Source organism: Pteropus medius, unplaced genomic scaffold (genome assembly GCF_902729225.1).
Source record: "Pteropus medius unplaced genomic scaffold, Ma_sr-lr_union100, whole genome shotgun sequence".
Classification (NCBI taxonomy): domain Eukaryota; kingdom Metazoa; phylum Chordata; class Mammalia; order Chiroptera; family Pteropodidae; genus Pteropus; species Pteropus medius.
Genome location: NW_024354500.1, coordinates 27,107,886 through 27,125,181, shown reverse-complemented (window position 1 = coordinate 27,125,181; position 17,296 = coordinate 27,107,886). Strand labels below are relative to the sequence as shown.

General features: G+C 37.2%; 1 protein-coding gene and 1 pseudogene across 13 annotated transcripts in view; both read right to left on the bottom strand.

Annotated features, from left to right (window-relative positions):
- Positions 1 to 17,296, bottom strand: part of KHDRBS2 (KH RNA binding domain containing, signal transduction associated 2) — a 512,467-nt gene that overhangs the window by 128,717 nt on the left and 366,454 nt on the right. The window lies entirely within an intron of this gene.
- Positions 11,560 to 11,678, bottom strand: LOC120595120 (uncharacterized; annotated as a pseudogene).

Below are 17,296 nucleotides of genomic sequence, written 5' to 3'. Positions count from 1 at the left end.
TAAATAAACAAAACTCAAATTTTATTACAGGAAGAATTTCCAGCTATGTTCTTCAACTAAACAGAGCTCTCATAAATATCAAAATTTCATTAGTGAACCAAACCTCACCCTTACCACCACTCCATGCAATCTAAGATGATGGAGTAATGCATCTCCCAGACTTATCACTTGTCAAAACAATAAATAAATTTGAGTTAAAATAATGCTTCTGATTTAAGAAATACTTCCACAAAACAGTTGTTACAGATTAAACTGTTTCCTCAAAGGATATGTTGCAATTCTAACCCTTGAAACCTGTAAATGTGACCTATGTGGAAGTAAGGCTTTTGCAGATATAATTAAGGTAAGATGAGGTCATTAGGATGAGCATTACTCCAATATGGTTGGTGTCCTTATAAGAGAAGAAAACTTCATGTAAAGACAGAAACACAAGTAGAATTCTATGTGTCTACAGAGGAAAAGATTGACATGGTGCAGCTGCAAGCCAAGGAATACCGAGGATTAACAGCTATCACCAAAAGCTAGAGGGAAGCAAGGGAGGAGTCTACTTAATTTTTCAGAGAAAGCATGGCCCTGTTGACCCCTTGATGTCAGACTTCTAACCTCCAGAACTATGAAGGAATAAATTTCTATTGTTTTAAGCCACCCATTTTGTGGCATTTTGTTACCATGGCCCTAGGAAACAAATATAACAGTGTTATTTATTTTTACAATCAAATCTACCAAAGAAAAATGAGTTTACTCTTAATAAGTTTATTAAAATGTGGACTGTCATGAAGTTATATAATGAAATAAAATTAACTCATCGTATTCATATGATGTGATCTTCCCACATGAATTTTCTTCATACTAATACTTTCATGGGAAAAAACATTCTTTTTCAATTTATGGGATTTGTCCTAATTTAAACCATATATTTTCTACAATTGATAGCACAGCTAGAAGTTAGTAGATTTCAATTTTGGTGCTTCTATTTAAGATAATTTACCAAATGGTATTTCTGTCATGGTCCCTGGAAATGAGGAACATAGAGGTGGCTGCTGATCCACTAAGTAGAGGCAGAGAGGTATGAAATCAGTATTTGTTCCTGTGGAAAACATGCAGCTTTTCTGAAAAAATTCCCCAAACACAACCTGAGTTCTCTTGTTTTTCTACAAAGAATGTAAATGCTGCTCTCCAAATGATTGCTCTACTGCAAAGTGATGATGATATTTCTCAAGAATTACATTTAACAGTAATGAAAAAAAGCATTACTTATAGTGGTGTTCATTATTATTATTTTTTTTCTGAAGCACTTACTTTAGAAAATAAGATGAAAGTCACTGCTTTATGATTTTCTTGTGCTCATGTAGAAGTCCAAAATTATCCCAATACACATTAGTTTTCTTTGTTGAGTCCTCCATTTGTCATTTATTGTGTCAAAACATCATATTAAATGCACTGCTATATCACAGGAGAATGGCCATTATTGAAATGCTAAGCACTATATTAAAAAAACTCACATTGCTAAATGTCCACTGGTATATAGATTTATTTTTTATTTTTATTTTTTTTGCCACAGTAAATATCTAAAATACCTTTTCTGGAAGAAAAATAAAATACATTAGACTTGAAAAAGAAAATGCTGTTTTTAGATAGTTTTTAATAAATGCATTTGGTTTAGGGGAAATTTCAATTCACAAAACAACTCTCTATTTACACCACCTACTGTGACTTTTAGTATTTATTAGTTATTAGCCATATTAGTACCAAGTCAAAGCTGCAGTTTTGTATACAACACCCTGAAAGCTCACCCCACTAACCTTTACACAGACTTACAAGTCACCGATGCATAATAAATATAGCCTCCACTTAATGAAGCTAGATCTTTATATTTTTAACACCCATTTGGAAAACCAATTAACTCTGGCTCTATTGAACAAATTGAACAGGAAATAAATCAAGTGTTAAAACATTGGTGATGAGCCAGACTTTCTGTAATTAGGGTGCTGATATGCCCAAGGCTGTCTATGTAGAGTTCCATATTTTGATTGACAACTTCGACAGATTAAAGGCATTGAATTTTTTTTAAGACACTGCCCTTTTCTCTCATTTCAAAACCCAGATACTTAAATCACAGGGAAAAGTCTTAAAATACTGCACAATTTACAATAGAAATTGCACTTAGCATTTCATATTCATCTTGCCAAGATAATATTTACTGTGATAAGTAAGATGCAATTCTATTGTCCTTCGCATTAGTTCCAATTCAGAAAGGACATTTTACTGCCTGGTTTTAAAAAAAAGATTTTTCCATTATTAAAATCAGAAATTAGTCAGGGGAAGCATAACAAAGTAAAAGAAATGGAAAGCAGGCAACAGAAAAATCAACAAGAAAAAAGGATGATAGAAAGAAGGATGTTAGGGACACTTAAGAGGCTATCGAAAGTTGTTTCGATAGTATAAGATGATGAGAAGACGTGACTAAGAAGTGAAGTGGAAGCTCGAACAGTAGGAAGCTGGAAAGGTGAACTCCGCACTGCTCCCAAGAGATGGAGGAGCCAGCAACCAGCGGGTGGAGGACCCGGCTCTCTGAATAGGTGTATTTGGTTTAGGCAAGAGTGAATTTATGTAGTTTAATTAAGGTCTAGATGAAATACACTTTAAGATTATGTACCTTACTTTACTGTTGTTTCATGTTCACCAATTTTGACACTCGACAGTGGAAATGACATAAAGGTCAGTGGAAATGTGTGTCTGCTTTTGCAGCTTGTTAAATTGACATTTTTATTATACTCATCTATGTCTTTCGGGTTTCTAGATGCACAAAGCTGGGTTTCTAGATCCACAAAGTGAACAAAATGGACATAAAACATTATACTACCCAGCCTTGTCTTCCTCTAATAATGTTTTTTCTTGTTTCTTTTAACAATTGTTTTCTAGTATGATGTCTAGTACAAAGTTTGATTAATGGCTAAGAAAATACACATCCTTATATATGTTACTATGAATTGTTTTACCAAATCCCAAAAGGTTTGGGAAAATCTATATTATCCTCTACAGTGAATTTAGTACATAATTGAATTAACTACTTCCTCTAAATCTCTCTCATCTCAATTTTTCCAAATATCTTTTTCTTTTAAAAATCTTTATTTTAGCTATGATATTTTTACATTTCAGAAAACGTTATCCCTTTTGTAAGGCAGGTAATATTTAATTTGTAGAATATAAAATAATGATTTCATTCATACAAATGAGCTTAGGTCAATGAATGTGATCACTGAGGCCAAAAGAAGGCATAACATTGTAATGGATAAAGGGCAGAGATTTTTCTTATCCAGGTTTACCGAGTAATTTAAATGAAAACTTTTTATATTATTCGTTTTTCAAAATATTATCTAATACAATGTGACATAAGTAAAGAAAACAAAATTCTGGAGCTTACTTTGTCCCTACTGTGGTTTTCTCCCCACTCCCCACTGTACTTCCCTCCTTCCTGAGAGATATCTAAAATTCTGGGTTTGATATGTCTTTTCTCTGCCTATACTTTTATGCTGTGTACAGAGATATCTATAAATAACATCAACGGCATGTTTTCAACATTTTATTTCTTGTTTTGTTGATTAGTAACTGAGGACGCTGGTTTTCCTGAGAATAAACGATATCTACAAACTTCTTTATTCCAATAGGACTCTATAGTAGATAGGATTCCTGCTTATAGATATTGTTTCCAGTACCAGAAAAAGAAAATTTCGACTCCCCTAGAACTTAGGTGTAGAAACACAGAAAAATAAATTAACATGACAACTGCTGAAGTTAGAACAGAGGGAAATAAGCAGGCTGATGGGGGAAGGTATCGCTGAGGAGCTGACTCCCAGCTAAAATCAACTGAGAAGAAGGTGTCCTAGCCAAGATCTAGAAATGAGCAGTCCTTTTAAGGAAAACTACAGGTGCCCAAATCCTAAAGTATGAACAAGCATGAGCTTTTCAACAAACAGAAAGCATTCCCAAACACTCTCTGAAGCACATTTCATTTTATCATTTATTTTCAGGTGAAACACAGGAAGGTTCATTTACTTGCCCAAGCTAGAAAATGGTAAAGACTAGATGCAAGCCTAGATATTCTGTTTCCAGAAACTTACTCTCAATACCCATATAGCTAATTGGCTGAGCAAGCAAGAGAATTAATGAAGATGTGCCTAGGAAAGGTTGCAAGAGGCCTTGATTTCCTGTGAGGAGAGACTGCACTTTTTTTTTTTTTTGATATTTTGTTTTGTCCATTTTTAGTGGGAAGTCATTGAAGAGTTGTAAGCAGTTGGGTGATATCTGATTTACATTTGAGAAGGACGATTCCTACTGCTGGGAAAGAATGGATTATTGGAGGAGGTTAGGAGTGAAACTTTCATGGAATTCTAAGCATGACTGATGATGGCTCAGATTGGGCCACACTTAGATGAGTTGTTTAGGATGTGTTTAGTAAGGTAATCAATGTAACTTTTTGAAAGATGTGATATGTGAAGTGAAAAATGGGAAATACAGGATGATTACATTTTTTGCTTGCACAATGAGTGAATGGACATACTATAAGTAGGGTAAGGTATACTGGACAAGGGATAGGTTTGACAGGGCCTGAGGCTATACAGTAGAAATTCTGTTTTAGCCGTTTTAAGCAGAAAGGCTTGATAGAATGTGAACTGTTTAGATGGTCAATCCAATTCACACATGCTGTCTAGAATAATTTTTGCTCTTAGGAACTCTCTGGTAGTCTTATTTGTATTGGTACTGTTTTGATAATTTGTGTATCATGAACTTTTACAACCCATTTATTCAGAAGGGACCTCATATCTTGTGGGCTCTTCTGTGCATTTGCAACACATTTAGTAAAATTATTTACTAGAGAGTTTGGAGGTTACAGCAGGGGAGTGCAGCTCCTCATATACCCTTGATAGAAGAACTGTCCTCTCCTCTGTTGCGGAAGGTTGTCCTCTTCTACCGAGTGGAGGGGTGAGAGAGGAGGGGACCCTGCCTAGCCAGCCAGATCAGCTGAATCAACTCTGGCAATCAGTGGGGTGACAGATGATGCAGTCAGATCGCCCTCACATACGATGCAGAAAAGAAAGCCTCTTTAATAAATGGTGCCGAGGAAATTAGAAAGTCACATGCAAAAGAATGAAATTAGACTGCTATCTGTCACTGTACACCAAAATTAACTCAAAATAAATCAAAGACCTAAGTATAAGACCTGAAACAGTAAGTTGCATAAAAGAAAACATAGGTACTAAACTCATGGACCTTGGTTTTAGAGAGGATTTTAGAATTTTACCTCAAAGGCAAAGGAAATAAAAGCAAAAATAAATTAATGAGACTATATCAAACTAAAAAGCTTCTGCACAGCAAAAGAAACCATCAACAAAACAAAGAAGCAACCAACTGAATGGAAGAAGATAATTGCAAACACCTCCGATAAGGGATTTATAATCAAAACATATGAAGAACTTATACAACTCAACAACAATAAATTAAACAATCCAATTAAAAATGGGCAGAAGACTTGAACAGATACTTCTCCTAAGATGACATACAAATGGTCAATAGACATATTAAAAGATGCTCAACTTCACTAGCTATTAGGGAAATACAAATGAAAACTATAATGACATACAACCTCACACCTCTTAGAATGGTTATTATCAACAAGACAAGTAATAACAAGTGCTGGAGAGGTCGTAAGGAAAAAGGGGCCTTCATACACTGCTGGTGGGAATATAAATTGGCACAGCCACTATGGAAAATAGTATGGAGGTTCCTCAAAATTTAAGAATAGAACTATCATATCACCTAGCAGTCCCTCCTCTGGGTATCTGCCCCCCAAATTTGAAAGCATTTATCCGTAAAGATAAAGATATATGCATCCTGATGTTCACTGTAGCATTATTCACAGTGGCCAAGACATGGAAACAAGTGAAATGCTCTTTGGTAGATGACCAGATAAAGAAGACGAGGTACATAAATACAATGGAATATCACTCAGCCATAAAAAAAGATGAAATACTGCCATTTGTGACAACACAAATCTTGAGACTATCGTGCAAAGTGAAATACGTCAGACAGAAAAAGTTGCTAACCATATGATTTCATTCATACGTGAGATCTAAAATTGAAAGCAACAAATGAACAAGACAAACAAAACCTTATAGCACAGACAGACAACAGTTTAGTGGTTACCAGAGGAAAGGGGAGAGGGAGGGAGGTAGAAAAAGGTAAAGGGGGTCAAATATTTGGTGAAAAAAGGAGATTTGACTTTGGGTAGTGAACACACAATGCAATATACATATAATATATCATTGAATTATACACTTGAAACCTATATAATTTTATTAATCAATGTCACTCCAATAAATTTAATCAAAAAACTATTTACTAGAGTTCTGGTTTTGATAATAGTATTTTTTAGTGGGGGAGGAGGTGTGAATTATATGGCAGTAAACAGTAGATAACTGGGAGAAGCAAAGTGCTACTTGGACAGCCATATTTGTCTGCCACTCCTTCCTCAGAATCTTGAACAACTCTGTCTTGGAATATTTCAGTTTTCTCGTATTTCAGAGGTTTTCAAAATGTAATCTACAGACAACCTGTCAGAGTTTACTGGGGCACTATTTAAACAATATGAAAACCTAGGCCCTATCAAGCCCTCTTAAATCAGAAAGTCTAGATTTAGGGCTCAGAAACGGCACTTTTAAAAAACTGCCAGGATGATTCTTGTTTTTGTTAAAATTTGAGAATAACTGCATTACTTAATTGGTACAATGTGTGTAATTGTATTGTCTCATTAATAGATGCAGTAAATGAATTAGGACTCAGCCCTATCCATCTGGAAACTTTTCAGTAGACAGGTTTCCATGACCTAAAATGCTCACAGAATACATAAGGTAAGATGACACTTCTAAGATTAATTATCTCTGAATTGAAGGTGAAAATTTTATTGGCACGCTTCTCATTCTATCTCTCCTTGATTATGCTCCTACTATCCCTCTATAGATTGCTACAGTGATTAGAGATGAAAGCTCATTTTACTAATTCAATGAATTTTTTTTCCCACTTAAAAGTCTTGGAAAGATGATTTCCATTTAGCTAGGTTTTAGATGTCCTATAGACTGCTTTCATTATTGGCGGGTATCATATCACTAAGATGTTCCACTCCCACCCCTCGCCCATCAGAGCAATCTCTTCACCTTTTTATAATTCTGGAACAACACTGCGCCACACCTAGAGACCAAAGAAGGGGATTCCTAGTAGAGAAAAAAATCAATTTAAAAAAGTCTAGACTTTACAGGTGCCTTGAGTAATCTAAGGCTTCAACATGCTAGAATGCCCATCCCAGATAAAACTTTCTTCGTTTATGAAGTCAGAAGACACAGTTGGCCCATGTGTAAAACTTTCCAAAGAATTTTCATAAATTCTCTTGAATGTTTTTATTATTTGAAAATTTCTCATTTATGTGCCCCCAGATTAACTCTCCAGGCTTGCCTATTTCCACTTTATGCTTTATGTGCTTCTGTTCAGTTCTGTGACCATACAGGTCAGCACTGTGCTCTTACAAAGTCCCTCTCAGACTCTAACTTCATCCTCCAAATTGTGAAATGAATTTAATCCCAACCTATAATATCCTCTTTCCCAGCCTCCAGATACAGAGACCAGTATCTCTTTTCTCTGTATTCATTATTGCCCGTATTATTTCCATTTCAATTTGTGAAACAGTCTACAATAGTTAGCTTTTTTTTTGTAATTCTGTATGCCACCAGTTGGTCGGCTTCATGAGCACAGGCACCATTCCTACTTATTGTGGCATTTTTAGGGGTCTCCTGATAGCTGTCTTCTGTTTGTCTTCCCATATCTATTATTTTGCCTTATCCACTATATTCTGTGCCCTAGGAGGCTGGCCTCTACAGGTCGTATCACTCAGGCTCTCTTGCCATCTGGCTTTCTCTTGATTAGGCCAAGGGGAGGCACTAACAAGAAATCAAAGGACAGAAAGACAAAGAAATCAGGATGTTTACCCCCCACCATCACTCTTGATCTCTTTTGCTGGACCACGATTTGACACTGTCACCTGTAGGACAGCCCCTTTACCACTGTGTGACTGCTTTTACAGATTCCGTAACAGTGACTTCTGCTTGCCCCTTTGGGGCAGGTTTTTTAAAAATTAAATGTATTGGAGTAACATTGGTTAATAAAATTATATAGATTTCAGGTGTACAAGTTTACAATATGACATCTGTATACTCTATTGTGTGCTCACTACCCAAAGTCTAGTCTCCTTCCGTCACCATGTATTTGACTCCCTTTATCATATGTGGGATATAAACCCCAAAGCAATAAATAAATGAATAAAACAAAGAAACACTCTCAGGGCAGGGTTTCATAGGCTTCTTGCTGTTATTAGACTCTGATTGCTTTACCATTCCCAGTTGACATGGCCTCTTCACCGAGTTCTCTTGAACTGTCCATGTGAGTGTGTCATCTGGTCAGTGCTGACAGCTGGGCTCATATAGGTAGTATTCATTAATTAGTTATAAATTTGACCTTTCTGGTCTCTAAAGAAACTCATGTTTAATTTTCAAAATAATTGGATAATTCATTGTTTCCCATCTTCTGTGGAAATGTTTATTTGCATAAAATTCAGGGGTTCTTTGGGGAGATATTTTCTACTTTGTTACTAATCGATAAAATTTCTACTTTTTTACTACTGATAAAATTCAGCAATTTTTTTTAGAGCAGAGAACTTTCACAATCTTTCTAGCATGAGTTACAGAACCCAAAGTAATATTAAAAATGAACCCATCATAACATGATATATAAAATTTGACTATTAGACAGAAGGCACCAAAACCTGTGGTTTTTTATTTTCAATTACCCTAAGCCTACAAAAACATAATTTCATTATGGAAATAGTTTGGACTACATAAAATTAAGCCAATTGTTTGCTTCATTAGAAAACATAGGGCACTCAGTTCAATGACGAATTAAATCACCAAGTGGAAGTAGAGTATATTTCTTGGGGCTTCACAGAAACATATTTAGAACAAACAATATTATAGTTTTACCCAGTAGTTAATATGCATCATTACTTCACTCATTCTTTCAATAGTTCTGAGCTGGCTGTAGCTCTGTGTTATTCTAGCTCTGAAAAGTGCTGGATAAACACTAGTGAACAAAATGCACAAAGTCCCTGTCCTCATCAAGTTGGGAGGAAACTATGGAAGCAGCCTGCCTACGATCCCTTCCTTCCCTCTGCAGGAGCAGGAGTATAGGTATTGACCCTTGGGAAAAGAGAAGACAAAGAAACACAGTATATTTTTTGATCTACTGGACTTCCAGGTAAGCAGACACATGACACTTGCTAGGAGGAAGAGATCTTCTCTGTTGAAAGTGCTAGGCAGGATATCCTTGGCTAAAAGATTCCATAAGGTTAATATATTCAGAATCTATGGATTTATGAGGCGTGGTTCCCTGGTGAATGTGGACAACTTTCTGGAATATTGTCTTAGTTTGTTCAGGGTGCCATAACAAAATACCATTAACTGAGTGGCTTAAACAACAGAAATTTATTTTCTCATAGCTCTTGCCAAATCCTGGAAAAGTCTAAGATCAAAGAGCCAACATGGTGGGGTTTTGGTGAGAGCTCTCTTCCTGATTTCAGATGGTCCCTTCTCTCTGTGTCCTCAAAAGGAAGGGAGATAGAGAGTAAGTTCTCTTGTATCTCTACTTACAATGGTGCTAATCCCATCATGAGGGTCCTACCCTCATGACTTTATCTAAACCAAATTATCTCCCAAAAGAACCATGTCCCAAAACCATCATATTGGAGGTTAGAGATTCAACATATGAAGTTTGGCCCACACAGTTAGGCCCACAACTGATATTCAATGGGGATATTGTATAAATTAATGCTTCTTATTCCATAAGTTGACTATGAGGACCTCATCTAGAGACATGATTTTTCTGGGATATGTCTGATACAGGAAAGAAGAACCTAGGAGATGTTTTTGATGCCCGTGAACTCTCTGGCTTCTGTGCCAAAGCTTCTGGATTGCCTGTATCCTTCATGCTCAGTACAAACTGATCGATGGATACAATTTGACAATGTGATCCAAGATCTAGTGAGGATGCAGTGCACAAATAAGCACAGACACAACATCAAATTACAAATTTTGATAAATGTTATAAAAGAAAAAAATTTAGATTTGGGTGTCAGCTAAAGTTTCCTTGAAAAGGTGACTTCAGGTTAAGATCTGAATGTTAGTTTCAGATTAGCAAAGAGGGTTACAGGCTGGGTATGAAAAGGGAGTTACAAATTCTCTTTAGTTATTTGTATGTTTAATTGTTATCAGTATTCTTCATTTCATTATTAACCTAATATTTGATAAAACATCAAGAGTGCATCATAACCGATGATTAAATCACTAAAAGTGTTAGCCATTCTTCAAGTCTTAGCTTAAAGTTTCTCTCTTCTGTTATCTTGTCTGTATCCCTCAGGTGGCTGGGCAACAATTTCCACATTTTATTACATCTCTCTAGTCTACTCTGCCCCTTGCCTGCCTTGAGATATACCTCTCTTACAGCATATATCACATTGATTCTCCTTACCTATCTATGAGACCCTTGATGCTAGATGACATTTTAAATTTATATTTGCACATTTTTTCTATCTTTCGCTTGTCCTACGTATTTTTATTTATATTTGTATATTTTTGTATACCTGGCACATAATTTTGTACACCTTCACAAATGTTTGCCAAATAAATATATCTTATGTTGAAAGTGTTTAAAGCATTTATATTTATTCTTATGCAAGGGTTAGAAACTATTAAGCATGAGTAAAATGATTGTTGACAATTTTATTTAGTTTTTGACTCCAGAGAGCTATTAACTATTCACATTAATTTGGTAATAACTATTAATATAACACTGCATGTATGTGTGTTGGGGAGAGGTGGGGGTACAGTTGAGATAGTGTGTGTATTTATAGTTAAGACTTAGGATTTTGAGTAGTTCTCGTTATTATTAACTCAGAAAAGTAAACTGAATTGAGAAACGTAAACTCAAGAAGCTTAGAAATCAAAATGATCTAATAAAAGAAAGTATAGTAATCATATAACGATATTTATTAAAACTATCTACAGGTCTATTAAACACCATGGAAAAAAAGTTACATAGTTACATTGTACGTAGAGCCAGAAGTAAAGTATAAAATGGTCCCCATAAACTCATATACCAAATCATTTTCATGAGTCCACAGCAATTTATCAGTTTAAAACTGGAGTCCTATATTATATTCAGTCTTTAGTGCACTAAAATGGTCAGGGAAAATACTGGATCCATAGTCTGGGACCTCACAGAGAGTTCATCCAGAGTGAGTGAACGAAAAGTGCTGTGACTGAATGAGCCCCACTGGAAAGCAACAAGGAGATTAGAAGGCAAATTTCATTTTAATATTTTTTCAGGCAAGGCAACCCTTGGTTGACATCACAGATTGCAAGGACCTTGTCAGCTTATAATCCCTTATTCTTTTTATTTTTACATCTACAGCACCTGGTCTTCCTAAGTGGTCTCCCATCCAAGTACTAACCAGGCCTGACCTCGCTTAGCTTCCGAGATCAGATGGGATTGGGCCTGCTCAGGGTGGCATGGCCATAGAGTACTAGCTTTTATAATTGTCCATGTACTGAGTTTCAGCAGAGATCTTAATTTCTTCATAAAGCTTTGAGTCTCTGCCCAGTGTCATTTTATTCCAACCTGAAGGATCTGAGACATGCTAGGCAGGTCTAGTGGTAAAGAACTTCCTCAGCGTTGGTTTATCTGGGAATATCTTAAGGTCTCCCTCATTTTCAGATAGTTTTGCCAGATATATGATTCTTGGTTAAAAGCTTTTTTTCCTTCAACGCTTTGAATACATCAACCAGCTGTCCCCTGGTCTCCATGGTTTCTGTTGAGAAATCTGCTCATTATCTTATTGGCAAAAATATGATGAAACTACCTCCTTTCAGCTTTACAGATGTTAATAATGTACCTTATCTTATTCAACAGAACATTTTCCTATAGTATCATGGTATCAGTTAACTCGTAGCATCATTTTTTAGAAAAAAGAATTGAATATTTTAAGTGTAGATACTCTAAAAGGTCTTTAAAAGATAAAAATTATTACAGATCTTCAAATTATAAATGAAAAGGTCACTGAAGCATCCTACATATTTTAATTTATAATAAAGTAAATATCAATCTTTACTATCTCACATAAACAAAAAGCTCTTGGGGGTCCTTATTTGTTTTTGTTTTTGTTTTGTTTTGTTTATATTTTTTTAAGTGTAAAAAATATAAGGTCTTGAAACCAAGAAGTGAGGAAACCACTGGTTTATATCCAGCCATGATTGGTCCATGTCTTGCTCTGACCTCATAAAGCACCATTGTGATGGAATTAGAAAAAACTCCTATAAAGGCCCTGACTGGGCTGAAGTTTTTGTCCTTAGAGCCCAGGAAGCTGATTTGTGGTGACCTGTTGGACTTGGACTAGTTAGCTTGTTTTCTCCATTTTTGTTGTTGTTTTGCTTATTTTTCCTCTTGCCTTTACTTTCTTTTTCTCATTTTTTTAATTCTTTTTCTTATTTTTTTCTTTTTTCTTTGTTTTTTTTGTTTCACTTTTTTTCATTTTCTTTTCCTCAGTTTTTTTCTTTGTTCTTTTTCAGTTAGTATTAGTAGTTAGCATTGTTAGTACATTTAGTAGAGTTAATATTGGTATTGTTAGTATAGTTAGCATTGTTCATTAGTATTAGCACAGTTAGCATAGTTAGCATTGTTCATTAGTATTAGCACAGTTAGCAATAGTTAGCATTGTTTATTGGTATTAGCACAGTTAATTAGTATAGTTAGCATTTTTATTAGTATTAGCACAGTTAATTAGTATAGTTAGCATTTTTATTAGTATTAGCACAGTTAATTAGTATAGTTAGCATTTTTTATTAGTATTAGCACAGTTAGCATAGTTAGTATTGTCTGCTAGAATAGTTTACAGTGATAGTATTATCAGTTAGTGTAGTTAGTGGTCACTATGCCACATGACCTTGCAGCCACCTCTATTGGCCACTACCAGCTCTTGCACACTATTGGCGAGGGCAGCTTTGCCAAGGTGAAGTTGGCCCGACATATTCTTACCGGGGTAGAGGTGGCTGTCAAAGTCATTAATCGGCGGGGCGCCTATCGACCTTTACAAGAAATAAAAACCATGAAAAGCCTGAACCACCCCAATATTGTAAAATTATATCAGGTGATTGACACCAAATACACCATCTTCCTTGTAATGGAGCACGCGAGCAGAGGGAGCTTATCTGGATATCTTCAGCGTTTCGGCTGTATGAAGGAGCACGAGGCCCAGGGCATCTTCCGACAGCTGATTTCGGCTGTGCATTATTGCCACCAGAAGGGCATCGTCCACAGGGACCTGAAGCCAGAGAATGTGCTTTTGGATGCTGAACTGAATGTGAAACTTGCAGACTTTGGACTCAGCAGTGGGTATGTTGGCCGCAAGCTGCATCTGTTCTGTGGCAGCATTCCTTATGTCGCCCCAGAGGTCTTCCTGCGGCAAGGCTACGATGGCCCCGGAGCCGACGTATGGAGCCTGGGAGTTATCCTTTACGAAACTGTTACCGGGAAATTGCCGTTTATGGCATTAGATGTGACTGTGCTACGGCAGAAGATCCTGAAAGGACAGTACCAGGTCCCCTATTTCGTGTCCTTTTTGTGCAAGAACATTCTGAAAAAAATTTTGACACTCGACCCCCAAAACCGAGGAACTCTTGAAGAATTGATGAAGGACCCATGGGTAAACATGGGGCAGGAGGAGGAACTCCAGCCATATACGGAGCTGCCCTGTGAGAACGTAAACCCCCAGGTGATCCAGGAGATGCTGCCCTTGGGCTTTGAGCAGCGACAAATTGAAGAGGCAGTCACAAGTGGAAAGTACAACAGCGTGTTGGCCACATACCTAATTTTGAAACACAAAACACCCAAGGTAAAGTGCCGCACTATCAGAATAAGGCCATTCCCTGCTGCGGAGTCCTTCCTCGACAGCTATGGTTCTTCCTGGCCCAACAGCAATCAGCCATCAGGCCAGGAGGCCAAAGAGCCAGTCACTCCCCGAGCCAGCCTGGACTTGAGGATTGCCACCCCCAGCCCAGCCCTGCAGCGTGGCCCAGTGGACTCTTCTACCCATGGCACCAGCGGCAACTGCAGTGGCAAAGCCCCAGAGGGAATCGAATGGGGAAAACACCCTTCCTGCCGAGCAGCCTGATGGTGTGACCCCGACCTCTTCCTTGGGCCATGGCCAGGGCTGTCGGAGGTTGGCTAGGAGGTTTTGGAACTTTGTAGTGAGGCACGTCTGCTGGAAGAAGCGTCGTGGCAAACTGGGTAAATGGGCCCAGGTGAAACCAATGTAATTGTGGACGGCCAAGGCAGAGTCAGAGTCAACCACAGGGGCGCTCAAACCGCTCTCCCTGCATTTTAAATGCCAAAGTCGAAAATGCTGAGCTCCGGGGAGGCTGGCAGTGTGGGACAGGAGATCAGCCAAAGGCTGGACGCAAACGACCATGGGTGAGAACAGTGCAAGGAGTTTGTGAAGGACTTGGTCCAGTGGACGATGGAGGTGAGCAAACTGTCTCAGTGTTCTCTGCACAGGATTGAAATCAGCACGGTGTTGGGCATCTCCGTGGCCTTCAGGAGCATCGTACCCTGGTGAGCTTGGAGGACGGCCTGGAACTCGCTGAGGGACAAGAGGAGAGGACCCTCACTGGAGATCTACACCTGGAACCCCACCTGGGTGACACTTCAGAGACTGGACTGTTTTTCCTGGGGCCCTTCTCCCCGCCTCTGCTCCTCTCTTCTTCCATGTTCGTGAGGAAGGGGGTGGTTCTTATTAAAGTACTTGGTTTTCCCCAAGTCTTATAATAAACTGTATGCTCCACGAAAAAAAAAACAAACAAACCTGTGTGATGCAATGGTTTTCATTATATTCACAGGTACGTGCGACCATCACCAGAGTCAATTTTAGAATATTTTCATTACCTTGAAAAACTCCTTACTCTTTAGCTGTCATTTCCATCTGCCACATCCCTCTCTCCCAGCCCGAGGCAACCACTAATCTACTTTCAATCTCTATAGATTTCTCTATTCTGGACTTTCATATGAATGGAATCATATAGTATGTGGTCTCTTGTGACTGGCTTGTTTCATTCAGCATAATGTCTTCAAGGTCTATCTATGTTATAGCATATATTAGTACTTCATTCCTTATTATGGCTGAATAATATACATGTCATTGTAGAAATATACCATATTTGTTTATCAATTTGCACATTCATAGATAATGAGTTGTTTCCATCTTTTGGTTATTATAAACAATGCTTATATACAAATTTCTGTGTGGACATATGTTTTTATTTTTGTTGGGTATTTACCTAGGAGTGGAATTGCTGGGTCATATGATAACTGTATTTAATCATTTCAGGAACTGCCGGACTGTTTTCCAAAGTGGCTGTGCTACTTTATCTTCCCACCAGCAGTGCGTGAGGGTTCCAACTTTTCCACATCTTGCTAACATTTATGTGACTTTTTGATTCTAGCTATACTACTGAGTATGAAGTGGTATCTCTGTGATTTTGATCTGCATTTCTCTGATGATGTTGAACAACTCTTCGTGGACTTATTTACCATCTGTATATCTTCTTTGAAGAAATGTCTATCTGGATCTGTTATAGACTAAATGCGTGTCCCTCAAACTTCAATGTTGAGCCTTAACCCCTAAATTTGATGGTCTTTGGAGATGAAGGCTTTGGGAGACAATTAGGTTTAGATGAGGTCATTAGGGTAGGGCTCCATGATGAGATCAGTGTCCTTATTGGAAAAGAAAAGAGACCAGTTCTCTTTTTCTCTCTGTCCACCACATGAGGACACAATGAGAAGGCAGCTGTCTGCAAGCCAGGAAGTGGGCCCTTATCAGAAAGTCAATCTGCTGGCACCTTGACCTGGGAATTCTTATCCTCCAGAAATGTGAGAAATAAATGTCTTGTTTAAACTACCCAGTCTGTGGTATTTTGTTATGGCAGCCTGAGCTGACCAATATAGAATACTTTGTCAATTTTTAAAAAAATTTATTATTAATTTTGAGTATACAGTTAGACATTTATATAGTTTATAAAATAGACATTTATATAGTTTATAAAACAATCCCCCCAGTCGATTTTTAATTGAGATATTTATTTTTTATTATTGAATTGTAAGAGTCCTTTATATATTCTAGATACTAGTTCCTTTTCAGACATACATATGAATACAAATATTTTCTCTCATTCTATGTGTTGTTTTTTCACTTTCTTGAAGATATCTTTTGAAGCACAAAAGTTCTCAATTTTGATAAAGTCCAACTCATCTTTTTTTGGTTGCTTGTGCTTTTGATGTCAAATCTAAAAAGCCTTTGCCAAATCCAAAGTCATGAAGATTTAGCCTTATGTTTCCTTCTAACAGTTTAACAGATTTTACTATTAATTTAGGTCTTCAATACATTGTGAGTTGATTTTTGTAGATGGTGTGAGAAAAATATCCAATTTCGTTAGTTTGCCTGTAGCTATTCAGTTGTCCCATTGCCATTTGTTGAAAAAATGATTCTTTCCCCTATTAAGATGGTCTTGGCACCTTTGTCAAAAATTACTTGGCCACATATGTGAGGGTTTATTTCTGTATTCTCAATGCTGTTCCAGTGTATTATGTATCTGTCATTATGCTAGCACAACATAGTCTTTTTTTTTTTCACTTTTAGAGAAGCTTTTCTTTTTTTTAAATTACTTTATTAATTCTGATTATTTTCAAGTATGCAGTACATTGGTTAGACATCTATATAGTTCATAAAATGATCCCGCCAATTGCTCCCTCCCTCCCCTGGTCCTTCACCTAGACAACATATTAATGCTAACTACATTCCCTATGCCATGCTCCCCATTGCCGTGACCATCCATCAGCTACTAATTTGTACTTCTTTAACCCCTCGCCCCATTCTCCTAGCCCCCCAAACGCCCCTGCCCTCTGTCCGTTACTAAATTGTCCACTATATTTGTGAGTCTGTTTTTGATTCGTTTGTTCTTTTTGTTCCTTAGATTCTACAGATAAGTGAAATCATATGGTACTATCCTTCTCTGACTTATTTCACTCAGCATAATGATCTCTAGGTCCATCCATGGTGTTGTAAATGGTAGGATTTCATTTTTTTTTTAAA